This window comes from Saccostrea cucullata, unplaced genomic scaffold (assembly GCF_032062105.1).
Source record: "Saccostrea cucullata isolate Sc308-1 unplaced genomic scaffold, CSIRO_AGI_Scuc_v1 ctg6643, whole genome shotgun sequence".
NCBI lineage: Eukaryota > Metazoa > Mollusca > Bivalvia > Ostreida > Ostreidae > Saccostrea > Saccostrea cuccullata.
In genome coordinates, this window is record NW_026928560.1 from 22,028 (window position 1) to 34,570 (window position 12,543).

Sequence of the window (12,543 nt, forward strand, 5' to 3'; positions counted from 1 at the left end):
GATAATTTAGAAATAGTGAAAAATTGGTTGCTTAATTTTTTTTGAAAAATCTCCTCAAAAAGCACAATGAAAATGGGCAACTACTAGTGCAATGTAATATCTATAGGAATAAATCTTTAAAAATGTTACTTTGAGGAACAACAAGTCTGATAGGTCTTGTCCTATTAGTCACTCAAGTCCTTGCTTGCCCAGTGTTGCCCTTTGGGTTGCGTGTTGCCAGAGTTTGGAATGCTGCAAGTTTTCAACATTTTTGAATGCAGAGTAAAAAAAAGATTTGGCTCCATATAATCTTAAAGTGACCAACCTTGCATTAAGGATACCATTTACCGTAGGATACTTATAATTTGATTGAGATAATTAATGTATTAACTTGATTAAATAATACATTTGTATTCCTAAGTTGATGAAATTGTATGTTTACCAAACTTGCCCCCCCCCCCCCCCCCCCCCGGTGGATGTTTATTTTTGTAATGATACCTCATGTGCAGGGTAATTGTCACTACTGTTATTAGTTTCAGTTATAAACTTTATTTAAGCCAAGTGGTTCATCAGATGAAACAACAGATTTGTAGATCATGTGTCACACTGTTTATTGCACACATGAATAGGCATACCCTACAGTGAACTAGTTACTCTTCAAGAGTGTCTTTCCCCTAAAGGTTAATGCTGGATCAGATTAAAGCTTTCTTAGCCTGCGGCCAATGGTCTTGCTGTGAAAAAGTGTGAAATTTAAGTAGCCTTGACAAGATAGCTAAGGTTTACCAAGTGGTTATAAAACAACTCATTTAACTAGAGTCTGCCTATTGATTTCCTACGCCCACGCATTCATGTCAGTATAAGGGAATATTTAAATGTTATAACAGCTTTTTTTTCATCATTAAATTTACAGTTGTTTGTGGCTGAATTTCTCTCTGATTGTGGGAATTTCTTTGTGAATATAATTTTTTTCTCTGGACTGCCAGCTATAAACCTTTATTCATTAAACAGGTAACATTTATTGATCATCATCGTCATTTTTGTGGCACTCTTTTATAGTAGTTCTGATTTAATTATACCTGTCTATAGTCAACACATGCAATTTGCACCTGTGCAGGGTGAAATTTTATGAGCAAGATAATCAAACCTTAACAGGTGATCTATAATATGTAACTACCTTCACTATATGTGTGGGGTTAATGATTAAGAGTCCCCATAAAACAACACAGAAACAATTGGCTCTCAGAAAATGACTTCTCTTATAAAAGATGTGTCTTTTTTGACAGCTAGCTTGATTAAGTATTCACTTAATAAATGCATTTGTGCAAAGTTATTTTTTTTCTAAATAGATTAATAGAAAAAAGTGAATAAATGTTAATCATTTAGCTGCATTTATGAATTATATTCAGAGTTTCTGGATGTCTAATATGGTAATGGCTAAGCGGAGAGAATCCATCTGTCCATGCTTGTGCAGAACGTTCCAGATCGCCCAGTTTTAAGTCCTATTCTTTGTCAGTTTTATACAGCCAGGATACATTTCATTATTTTCATACTTTATAAAATCCATTGTCAATTATCCCATGCTGAATCCTTGATACTTTTTTTCTGATACTGGCAGGTATTTAGGAATTAAATGCATCTTAAGTGGCCAGTTCGTGTCTAGTAGGTTTAAATAATAGGTTGAGAGAGGTATATTAATTTGAGTATTTTTACCTTATTATTTTTAGTTAAAAGTGCATAGTTTTAAGTTCCATACCTAAAGCAAAATATGCATGATAAATTAATTATATGTACCATAAAACCAAAAAGGATTCTGACAGTTGAAATTTAGAATTTGGAATTTTTTGTTTGAAAATGTTGTGCACTAGAACCAATTCCTTTTTTTTTATTTTTGTCATTTAAACATGTCTTTGAGACAATTTACATTTTTCACAAAGTTGTATAGAATTCTTTCAAGCTATGTAATACAGTGAAACCTATCTAATCTGACATACACTGTGTTGGAATAGACAGGATGTTGGATTACACAGTGTGGAGAAACATGGGAAATAGTCAAATGCCAGAGCGGAATTCACATTATGATGTGTTGGATCAGACAGTTTTCACTGTAATTAACTTTTTTCTCTGATACCCTGTTTCTGGTAATTAAGGTTAGTTATTTATGGAAGGTGTACATTAGAGGTTTAGAGCAATACAGATATTCTGGCTCACTGTGCACAGGGTCCGCCGTCATAAAACTTTGAGAATTCTCAAAAAAATTCTCAACTCAAGTCTTGAGAATAATTTGAGAATAAAACAGGGTTTAAGGAATTTTTACTTTTCTCAACTTTTTTATGACGGCCGCTGAGTCTGAGATTTTTGGATTTGAGAAAATTCTCAGACTTGAGAGCATTCTCAGACTTCTCAGACGTGGTCGCAAAACTCATGGAAATTTCTTGCACGCAAATAAAAGTTGGTTTACAGTATATTGATACTGAAAACCTTGAGTGATAACCATGAAAAGAGATCTACATTTTATAGCATGTTTAAAATATTCCTTTTCAATGTTTGCTGTGAATTTATATAATTTGTACTAAGTTTGAGTCAAAAGTAAATAGATGAAAAAACTGTTTAATGATATTTTTCTACATGTAATAGAAATAGAGGATATAAAAGCAATTTTAATATAAAAAGTTGTCGAGATTAAATTTTGATAAATGGAAGAGAAATGTTTTAACCTTTATACAGATGCATGAACTTTTGTCTTTCAAATACTGATATCTTGAATATCATGGATGTTTGGAATACGTAGTATTGCAGTTCTGCTCTTTTGTGAGGAAGTCAAGAAAGCTCTAAATCTGGCAAGATTTCTCAGACATTTGCTTAGATCAATAGATGTCCCAACCACTTATTCTTTAAGTACTTTACCCTCTATATCTGGAATCCATGGATATCTCTGCAAGTCTATGAAGTTTGAGATAATAAAGTTTGACTGTATTTTGACATTTTTCTAAATATGCTTCTGGGTTGAATAAGAGGATGGATGACTTAGTGTCATCTTATAAAGACATTCAAGGATAAAGAAAATGATTCAATTATGATAGAGTTTATGGGATACTATTTTCAGTCCTATTGGTTATCAAAAGAATAATTCATGCTGTATTGGAGCAAGCTTGCACTCTTCAGGAACATGTCTTTATGATAATGTAACAATTGTTTTCCCAATGCAGAGTTTTACACATTATAACTTGGAAGGACTAAAAATACCATGGTATATAGCTCTTATATATATATTTTAAAAGAAGGTTCGAGGTTGTAAAGTTCATTTAAGACAGTAGACAACTATCACACCATAAAATATTCTTAGATAATTCAATAAAAAATCTGCGTTCACCTGTTTTTTGTGAGCTAATTGTGTGAAGAATTGAGACACAAAGCCAAGAGGGAGACATAAAGTGGTAAACAATGCCAATATTGTCTTCAGCTTGGTTTTTATGGTTTTGATGGATCTCTAGAAGTAAGACGTTGGCTTTTAAATGAACAGCCAGTGACAGAAAGAGTGAGGAGACCAAGCTGACTTGACTTCGTTTTTATCATTAATGGTCTTATAAAATGGAATGGAGTGATATGTCAGACCTTTAAGTCTGTGTCTTTGTTATGAGTTATGATGATCGTGTCTTGAGTACATGGGCTTGGTTTGCCGTAAATTAGTCGTACAAATTGCGGAGACCAGTATTTTGCATCATGTTGCAGATTTTACGCCTCCACACACCTACACATACCCGAGGAAACCCATAGGGAATAACCAATCAATTCAGTAGAACAATCACAGCAATCAAGTACTGTTTTACACTTACCGGTATTTGTAGAGGTTAAGGTGTGCATAAGTATATACACTGATTTATGGCCATATTTATAAGGAAATTCTTGCTTTAAGAGCATGCAACTTTAAGTGGACACCATAATTTTGCCATGTTTAGACTGTCAACATCAAAGACTACCTTTCAGGACCTTGGAAAGCACTACAGTGTATTTATGATGCCAGGCCTAGGCTTATATGGACTAAGAAAAATATACAAATGAACCACTGAGAAACATTTATGAGTGAGAAATTTGAGGAATAGTTGTTGATTGATATTTTAAGCAATTAAAAGAGGATATCCTTTCTAAGAATTGTCAGATATAGTCTAAGAGAAAGCAGTGTGCCTCTTTTTCGGAATCACAGAGATAGACTATGGAAAAACAATGTTCCTCTTTTCAGGCCATTGGATCCTACTGAAAACTTCCTCTTGTGAAGCTAGGGGTGATGGGATGGAAGTGCTTATCACGATTAAACCCTGATTACCCATCATTTTAAGGCAGATAATCCTGATTAGTAATCACTTTTGACAGGAATCTGCCAAAAGGCTCTCATCATAGCTGAAGTGTGGGCAGTTTTCTCCAGCTATAATTATAGCTACAGATTCTGGCTTTATACTAATGACAGTGGTTATGTTTTTGACATGCAGTAAATGACAGTGATTGTTCAGTATATGAGTTTATTATTTTTTTTGGGGGGGGTGGGGGTGGGGGGGTGGTTGGTTGGGTTGGTTAAGACTTTATGTATTGTGATGAATGATGTGAAGATTTTCTTGTCTTGTAATTCCTCTGAAAATAATAGCGGATGAGTGATCTGTTTTAACTGTATAGAAGTCATTTTATTACACTTGATAATCATGCAGGACCTGCAGATCATTAGGGGGAATTCTTTATGTGCCATTTTGCACAAAGATTATTATTATTTTTGTCAACTTTTTTGTGATAATTCTCATGTGGCCAATCATGTAAATCAAGTTTATATAATAAAATGGATGATCAACTGAAAGATGCAATCTATAATAAGCTTATCTTGTGATTATTGTTTTTGTCATTGGAGTTTTCATTTATCTATCAGTGATATTTTTTGTCATTATACCCGCACTTTCTAAAGAAAGTTCGGGTATATTGTTGTTACTCATGTCCGTCCGTCCGTCTGTCACACTTTTCTTCCCTAAACTCCTCTTACATTTTACACAGTAGGCTAATCATCTTTTGGGAGATGGTTGGTGGTGTCATGTAGATGTGCAGTAAGGTTTCGGAATTTTGATTTTGCCTTGGGGGGTCAAATGGGGGTCGAAAAATGACGTTTTTTATGCAAAAAGCCTCGTCTTCCCTGAACTCCTCTTACATTTTACACAGTAGGCTAATCATCTTTTGGGAGATGGTTGGTGGTGTCATGTAGATGTGCAGTAAGGTTTTGGAATTTTGATTTTGCCCCGGGGGGTCAAATGGGGGTCGAAAAATGACGTTTTTTATGCAAAAAGCCCCGTCTTCCCTGAACTCCTCTTACATTTTACACAGTAGGCTAATCATCTTTTGGGAGATGGTTGGTGGTGTCATGTAGATGTGCAGTAACGTTTCGGAATTTTGATATTGCCCCGGGGGGTCAAATGGGGGTCGAAAAATGACGTTTTTTATGCAAAAAGCCCTGTCTTCCCTGAACTCCTCTTACATTTTACACAGTAGCCTAATCATCTTTTGGGAGATGGTTGGTGGTGTCATGTAGATGTGCAGTAAGGTTTTGGAATTTTGATTTTGCCCCGGGGTGTCAAATGGGGGTCGAAAAATGACATTTTTTATGCAAAAAGCCCCGTCTTCCCTGAACTCCTCTTACATTTTACACAGTAGGCTAATCATCTTTTGGGAGATGGTTGGTGGTGTCATGTAGATGTGCAGTAAGGTTTTGGAATTTTGATTTTGCCCCGGGGGGTCAAATGGGGGTCGAAAAATGACGTTTTTTATGCAAAAAGCCCAGTCTTCCCTGAACTCCTCTTACATTTTACACAGTAGGCTAATCATCTTTTGGGAGATGGTTGGTTGTGTCATGTAGATGTGCAGTAAGGTTTCGGAATTTTGATTTTGCCCCGGGGGGTCAAATGGGGGTTGAAAAATGACGTTTTTTATGCAAAAAGCCCCGTCTTCCCTGAACTCCTCTTACATTTTACATAGTAGGCTAATCATCTTTTGGGAGATGGTTGGTGGTGTCATGTAGATGTGCAGTAAGGTTTCGGAATTTTGATTTTGCCCCGGGGGGTCAAATGGGGGTCGAAAAATGACGTTTTTTATGCAAAAAGCCCCGTCTTCCCTGAACTCCTCTTACATTTTACACAGTAGGCTAATCATCTTTTGGGAGATGGTTGGTGGTTTCATGTAGATGTGCAGTAAGGTTTCGGAATTTTGATTTTGCCCTGGGGGGTCAAATAGGGGTCGAAAAATGACGTTTTTTATGCAAAAAGACCCGTCTTCCCTGAAATTCTCTTACATTTTACACAGCAGCCTATTCATCTTTAGGGAGATGGTTGGTAGTGTCATGTAGATGTGCAGCAAGGTTTTGGAATTTTGATATTGCCCTGGGAGGTCAAATGGGGGTGGAAAATTACATTTTTTGTGTAAAAAGCCCTGTCTTTCCTGAAGTCCTCCTTAATGTTACTCAGAAGCCTAATCATCTTTTAGGAGAGTTACATATCTTGAAAATTATGTAAAACATTAAAAGAGTTAAAGAGTAAAAAAACATTGCAAGCTGGGAAACATCTTGAATTTTTATGAGTAATTAATGTACAAATGTCAAATGTGAGAGTCATATCTCATCTCTATCAAAAGTTATAAGCAAATGCAACGTTTTTGAAAAGTAGGTTAGGCTTCAAGGTCAAGGTCACAGAGTAAAAGTCATGATTCATTTGGAAAGATCTTATCACAGGTAATAATATACATGCATTATAATATGAATGCCCTAAATTTTCTCTTTCAAAATGATAAATTTATAACAATTTAATTTTTTTGCAAGTAGGTCAAACTTCTAGGTCATATGTAAAAAAAAAACAAAAAAAACCATGCCATTCTCACAGGTAAATACTAGTACATAAGTTTAATATGAATGCCTTGTCTCTTCTCATTCAGTAGATATGACCGTGATAACCAAGGTTAATTTTATTCAGACAGAAGAACAGTCTGACATACAAATGTACATATTTCTATATGAATTGCATGGGTAAAATTGGACCAGTGGTTCTAGAAAAGTTAAAAATGTAAAAAGTTTTCAGACAAACAGATGGACAACATGTCACAACAGACGTTATATGACAAGGAAACCAGAAAAGCTCAAATGAGTGTTTTGAAAGGGTTACAATATGGTTGCAGTACTTGAAAAGCTGGGTTTTTTTTCATGCAGAGATATGCATGACCAACATATTCATGTTTTATATTTTCTTTAGTAATTTGTTTGTTTGTTGTGAATACATATCTCATTGGAATTTTTCCGTCATATGGAGACACCACCAAATAATAATGAAGACAAGATGTGTTTGTGAAACACTGATGTCCCTGTCTGGTAGCCTATGGCGAAGGTTGAAGTTTCTCAAATATATGTCAAACTCAAAGGTCAAGGTCAAAAGGTTCAATTGTTGGTATCAGAAAAAAGTCTTGTCACAAGGAATGCACATGTGAAATAAGTAATCCCTAGTACTTCCTCTTCAAAAGTTAATTGCCAAGGTTAATTTTTTAAGTGGTTCAAACTCTACGGTCAAGGTCAAACATATTTATACCTGTTGACAGTTCACAATGAATACACATGTTAAGCATGAAAGCCCTAGCACCTACTGATCAAAATTTAGGCCAAGTTTAAAGTTGGGTATTTTTCTTGTAAAAATGTGTATTCTAGGTCAAGTGATCAGAGGTAAAAATTAATGGTACCCAAATAAAAGGTCTTAATTGTCACAAGAAATAAACCTATAAAATGTGGAAGCCAATTGTATAGCCCATCCCACTTAAAACTTATGGGCAAGGTTATAATTTCTGCAGACAAATATACAGACATAATATAAACACAAGAAACAAAATATGTACATAATTAGTCAAATGGAAAAAAATATACTATTTAATTGGAATCACAAAATAGATTGTTATTTCAGGGATAGGGAGTGGGTAGGGAGATTGGAACCCCCCCCCTGGAATTTCCTTTGTTATTTAAACAAGACTATATACTGAAGCAAATAAAAAATGATTTTGGACATCCTCCCCCTAACTAAGAAAACATTGGGTTTTTTTTTTTTTGTTTATTTGTTTTCAGTGTATGATTTTTTTCTCCTGCTTGTCAGGAAATTCTAGGCATGAATATTTTGACTGAGATGTGAACCCCCCTCCCTACTCCCAAAAAAAATTCTGGATCCGCACCAGTATTGGCAGTAACTGAATGTCACATCGACAAGGGGAGATAACTTCACAATATGAAATTCGTCTAGTGTGGGATGCGATGATCTTTGACCCTTTTTGAACTTTAACCTAATCGTTTGGGTTTATTTTACCCCCACTATACTTAAACTTGTACTTACCGACCTCCATAGGTCCTGTAAACTTCATGAAATATAAATCCAATTATAACACAAAATGAATTAATCCAAAGCACACCATTCTGCAGCATGTTATAATGATATTCCATTCGGAAAACCTCCGTGCCGTCGATTCCGTCACCTTATCAGATGAAGTGGGAATCGGCCGAGGTGTACCGAATGGAGTTTAATCTAAAAATATGATAATGGGTGACGCAACGTGATGTGATGTAGAATTTACATGTCAAGAACAAATTTTAAATTAATTCATAACAAACACTGTTTTAACAAAACTGTTCCATCTAGCCTATTCCCAAAAGTATGTACTGTGTGATTGTGGTGTCGAGAGGGGGGGATTAGTAAATTTAAAAAGGTCCTAATATGAGCAAAACATTTATCAAAATCTAATTTACATTATTAATAGAATTCAAACTGGTATATAATGAATTAAGCATGTAAAATAAATATAAGAGGTTCTGAGTTATAGGTCACAGGGATAATTTCATACCCAATTTTATGAATACATATGTAAATTACAGGCACGTAGCAACCGGGGGGGGCCCCCTTTTTTCCCCAACATTACCTGTACTATAAGAAAATGTCCATTAAAAAGATGGTTGCCCCCTCCCCCCACTTTTAACCACAGTATATACATTGCAAGGAAATATGGGAAAAATTGGAAGTGAAAGTAATTTTGCCTTGAAAAAAAAGTGGCCACCACCCCCCACCTCCACCCCTCCCATTTCATTTTTTTCCTTGTTAATTTTTTTAGGTTAGTAAAAAAAATTTTCTCAGGTTGCCCCCCCCCCCCCACTTTCAAAAACGATGCTACGTGCCTGAATTATATAGAATTATTTTGACTTTTTCCTTGGTAAGCCGCCCTGTAGGATTGTGTATTTAGAGGCAAACACCTTAGTGCGGGTATTACTGTCTCATGACAGCATCTAGTTTTAGTATATTCATTTGACTATCAGAGTATCAGTACGTGATATGATTTCTGCTGCAGTTGTCATTGGAGTATATATACATTTGGCTATCAGTGATATGTTGTCGTTGGAGTATATTTATTTATCTATCAGTGGTATGATTTCTGTTGCAGGCGTCTGTTGATGTTGCGCTCCAGTCTGACAGGTCAGTCTGTACAAGGTGACGATCAATTATAACTACATAGCTCTGATGGAGAAACGATGATTCACTTCCTGTGCCCACCAGCCACCTCAGGTAAATATAGCTTTCATTCCGATTTAACGCATCAGATAAGCTCCACACAGATTGATATTAAAACTGTATAAATCTGATATCTCTCTCTGAAATCTCAGCATGTGATATCAAAGGTCATGCAAGGTCAAGATTCAGTAAATAAACATGTATCTCTTTATAATGTTAGGTCAGTTGTTTAATGCATAATTTTGATGTGTGGGAAGTGTGGCCCTGGTACTATTAATTTTAGTAGGTTTCTGTACATTTCATTTACAAAAGTACTAATAAAAAGAATTTGGAATTGCCTGCAGTGGACAGAATGTCAAAACATTTAATGCAGAACATGCATTTATCCAAGAGTGATATTATTGTTTGTTAAACTGAGTAATTAAATTATTAAAGTTTATTTTTATAGACAAACTTGTCATGTAATTGTGCATCTTTAATGTCACGGCTTGGAGAGAATTCTTCAGAGGATTAAGAGTGGTTCGTTATGTGGAGGATTTCCTCAGGCAACCTGAAGATTTCTACCAAACATCTGCTATACACAGAGCAATATGAGGTAAAATTAACTTTATTGTGGAACTCTCTCTCTACTGGAACATGTTGAATACATCCCAATGCTGGGGTTTCAGTTGTCTCAGAAGCAACATACTTTAAGTATAACATAGGCAATATATCTTAAAATTAATGATTATACTGTGATTTGTACACATCAGTTAACAAATTATGATTGAAATTTGTTGCTGGAGTGGTCACTGCATAAAGAAAGGTAAAGCTTAATCAAAGACATTTTTCACAGTGTAAAATTAGACTCAAATATACAGTGTACAAAATCACTAATTTTCCAGTGTATGATCATTATTTGATTTTTTTTGCTGAAAATTTTGATACAGCACATTAATATTACATTTTTAACGAAACATTCAAATCTGTAGGAAATAGAGACTGATTGTAACCTAACCGTTGATTTCTGTGGGCTATGTAGCATGATCATCGAGTCCTATGGGCTGACTTTAGCCTGCCAATTCAATTCTTTGTGTTTTGTAGTAAATATCATTGTATAATGTAGGCTATAAATACCTGTCTATGGAATTCTCTGGACTCTTTAGCCTAATCAGTAATCTGTAGGCTTTATAGCCCTGACCTGTTGAATTCCATAGGCTATAAAGCCTAACCATTGGTTTGTGACCATTGCTCTATGGACAATATTCTGAGCCAGCCCATTATTCTGTGGACAGTAAATATTGCCTGGCCATTATGTGGTGATGGTGAATTGGTTTATTAGTCTGTAGCAGACAGAGTTGATAATCTGGACTCCCCAGAGACAATTATCAATTAGTGCCACAAATTGATTCTAAATAGAATCCTGGGTAATTTTTTTCATTGCAACTCAGTGGGGGTCACTTGTCAGTGTGAGCAGGACTACAATGACTAGATCATTATTATATCTCCTATACTGTCAACTTGACCCTGCTTGGTATGGAAAGAGTTCAATTTGTTGCTTGTGTTTCACGCAACGTAGTTGATGCTGTTTTTTAACTTGTTTGCTTTTTGTGTATGATTGTATGTGTATGCTTTTTTTTCTAAACACAACAAAATTGGTAGTCATTATTTAAAGTATATAATTGGAAAAACAGTATATTTTTGGAACGTTCCATGTATCTTGTATCCTATTTAAAGAACACTCCTTTGCTATTGTTGAAGTGTTGGCAAGGAATCCCTTTGATATATTTTGTACACCTTGTGAGTTGGATGAAACGGTTACCAGGAATAACCTTTCAGCTGAGTGAGCGAGTGATTAATCCTGGTCTTAACTCGGGCTCACGTCTCTGTGATGAGGAAAGGCTTGCTGGCTTTAGGGGAATTAGCACGTCAGTTTCCCTCTGATTCCCGGGGAGATAGAATTAGCAATAAGCATCAGCAATTACCTGTGACCACCTTCCGCATGGGATCGAGGAAATTGGGGATCAGATTATTCCTCACAGACAGAGAAGAAGTTTGTAGGTGATTATGCTTTGTGGAATTTATTCCCAATTCTATCTTTTTTTTATGTGGTGCTGAGTTTTTATGATGTCTATTGACAATTATGATTGGTGGTTTTATACTCTCCAGTGTTTGTGTATGAGTTATGAATTGCTTACTGTAAAGTGATTAACAATGGCAGATTCATTGATGGTTTCTCCTCCATTAATTCCGATTACTTTATGATTTTCTGCAGAGCGGGGATGAATAGTAAAGGCTGATGAAATCCACATGTACTAGCATTACGCTGCTTTTTTTCATTGCATACCAAAGTGAAAACTTTTTCCTTGTAAGTGTTGACAAATACTTAGAAATTTGGAAGGATATGTTAAATGTAAACCATAAAGTGCTGGCAGTTTCCTGTCCAGGCCAGGGGTCATGAAACATTTAAATTTCATGCCAGCGTTGGAGGACTTTCTTAAGGGGTTATTGTAGAAGTCATGTCTCTGTGAATTCACTGTGGATTTTAACCTCAGAATGACAAGGTAGGACATTTCTATAGATTTTTATTTTGGAAGTGAACTTTATTATTTCTCTAGCCGGTGTATGAGTAATCTTGTGGTTACACTGACAGCAAAAGGGGACTCCATCACACAGTCAACAGGCACTTGTCAAATTTTTTTTATTAAGAATAAATTATAAGTTCGTTACATTGTGTTATTCACAAAAGTTAATGGAATGCAATTCAGAAAAACAAAATCTTTAATGTAACTGAATGATTGATCATTTTTTTTTTTAAATTATTTATTTATTTAACTCAAAATTAATAAATTGAATTGTGTTACATTATTTAAATAAGATATGGCTTTTTAAGAGTAATATAAGTCACTGAGGTCATCATTTGAGTTAGGTAGATTATTTAAAAAAAAAACAACAACAACAAATTTATTTTAAAAGTTCCCTTGGTAAAGGAGAAAATAATGTTTCGTTCAAAAGCAGAGAGAATTTTTACCAAGCTGGA

General features: G+C 35.2%; 1 long non-coding RNA gene across 1 annotated transcript; it reads left to right on the top strand.

Annotated features, from left to right (window-relative positions):
- Nucleotides 1-593: 593 nt before the first annotated feature.
- LOC134277953 (uncharacterized) lies at nucleotides 594-10,115 on the top strand. The gene is made up of 3 exons (XR_009994356.1): nucleotides 594-987; nucleotides 9,457-9,578; nucleotides 9,973-10,115. It is a non-coding gene; the product is annotated as an uncharacterized LOC134277953 (long non-coding RNA).
- Nucleotides 10,116-12,543: the final 2,428 nt, after the last annotated feature.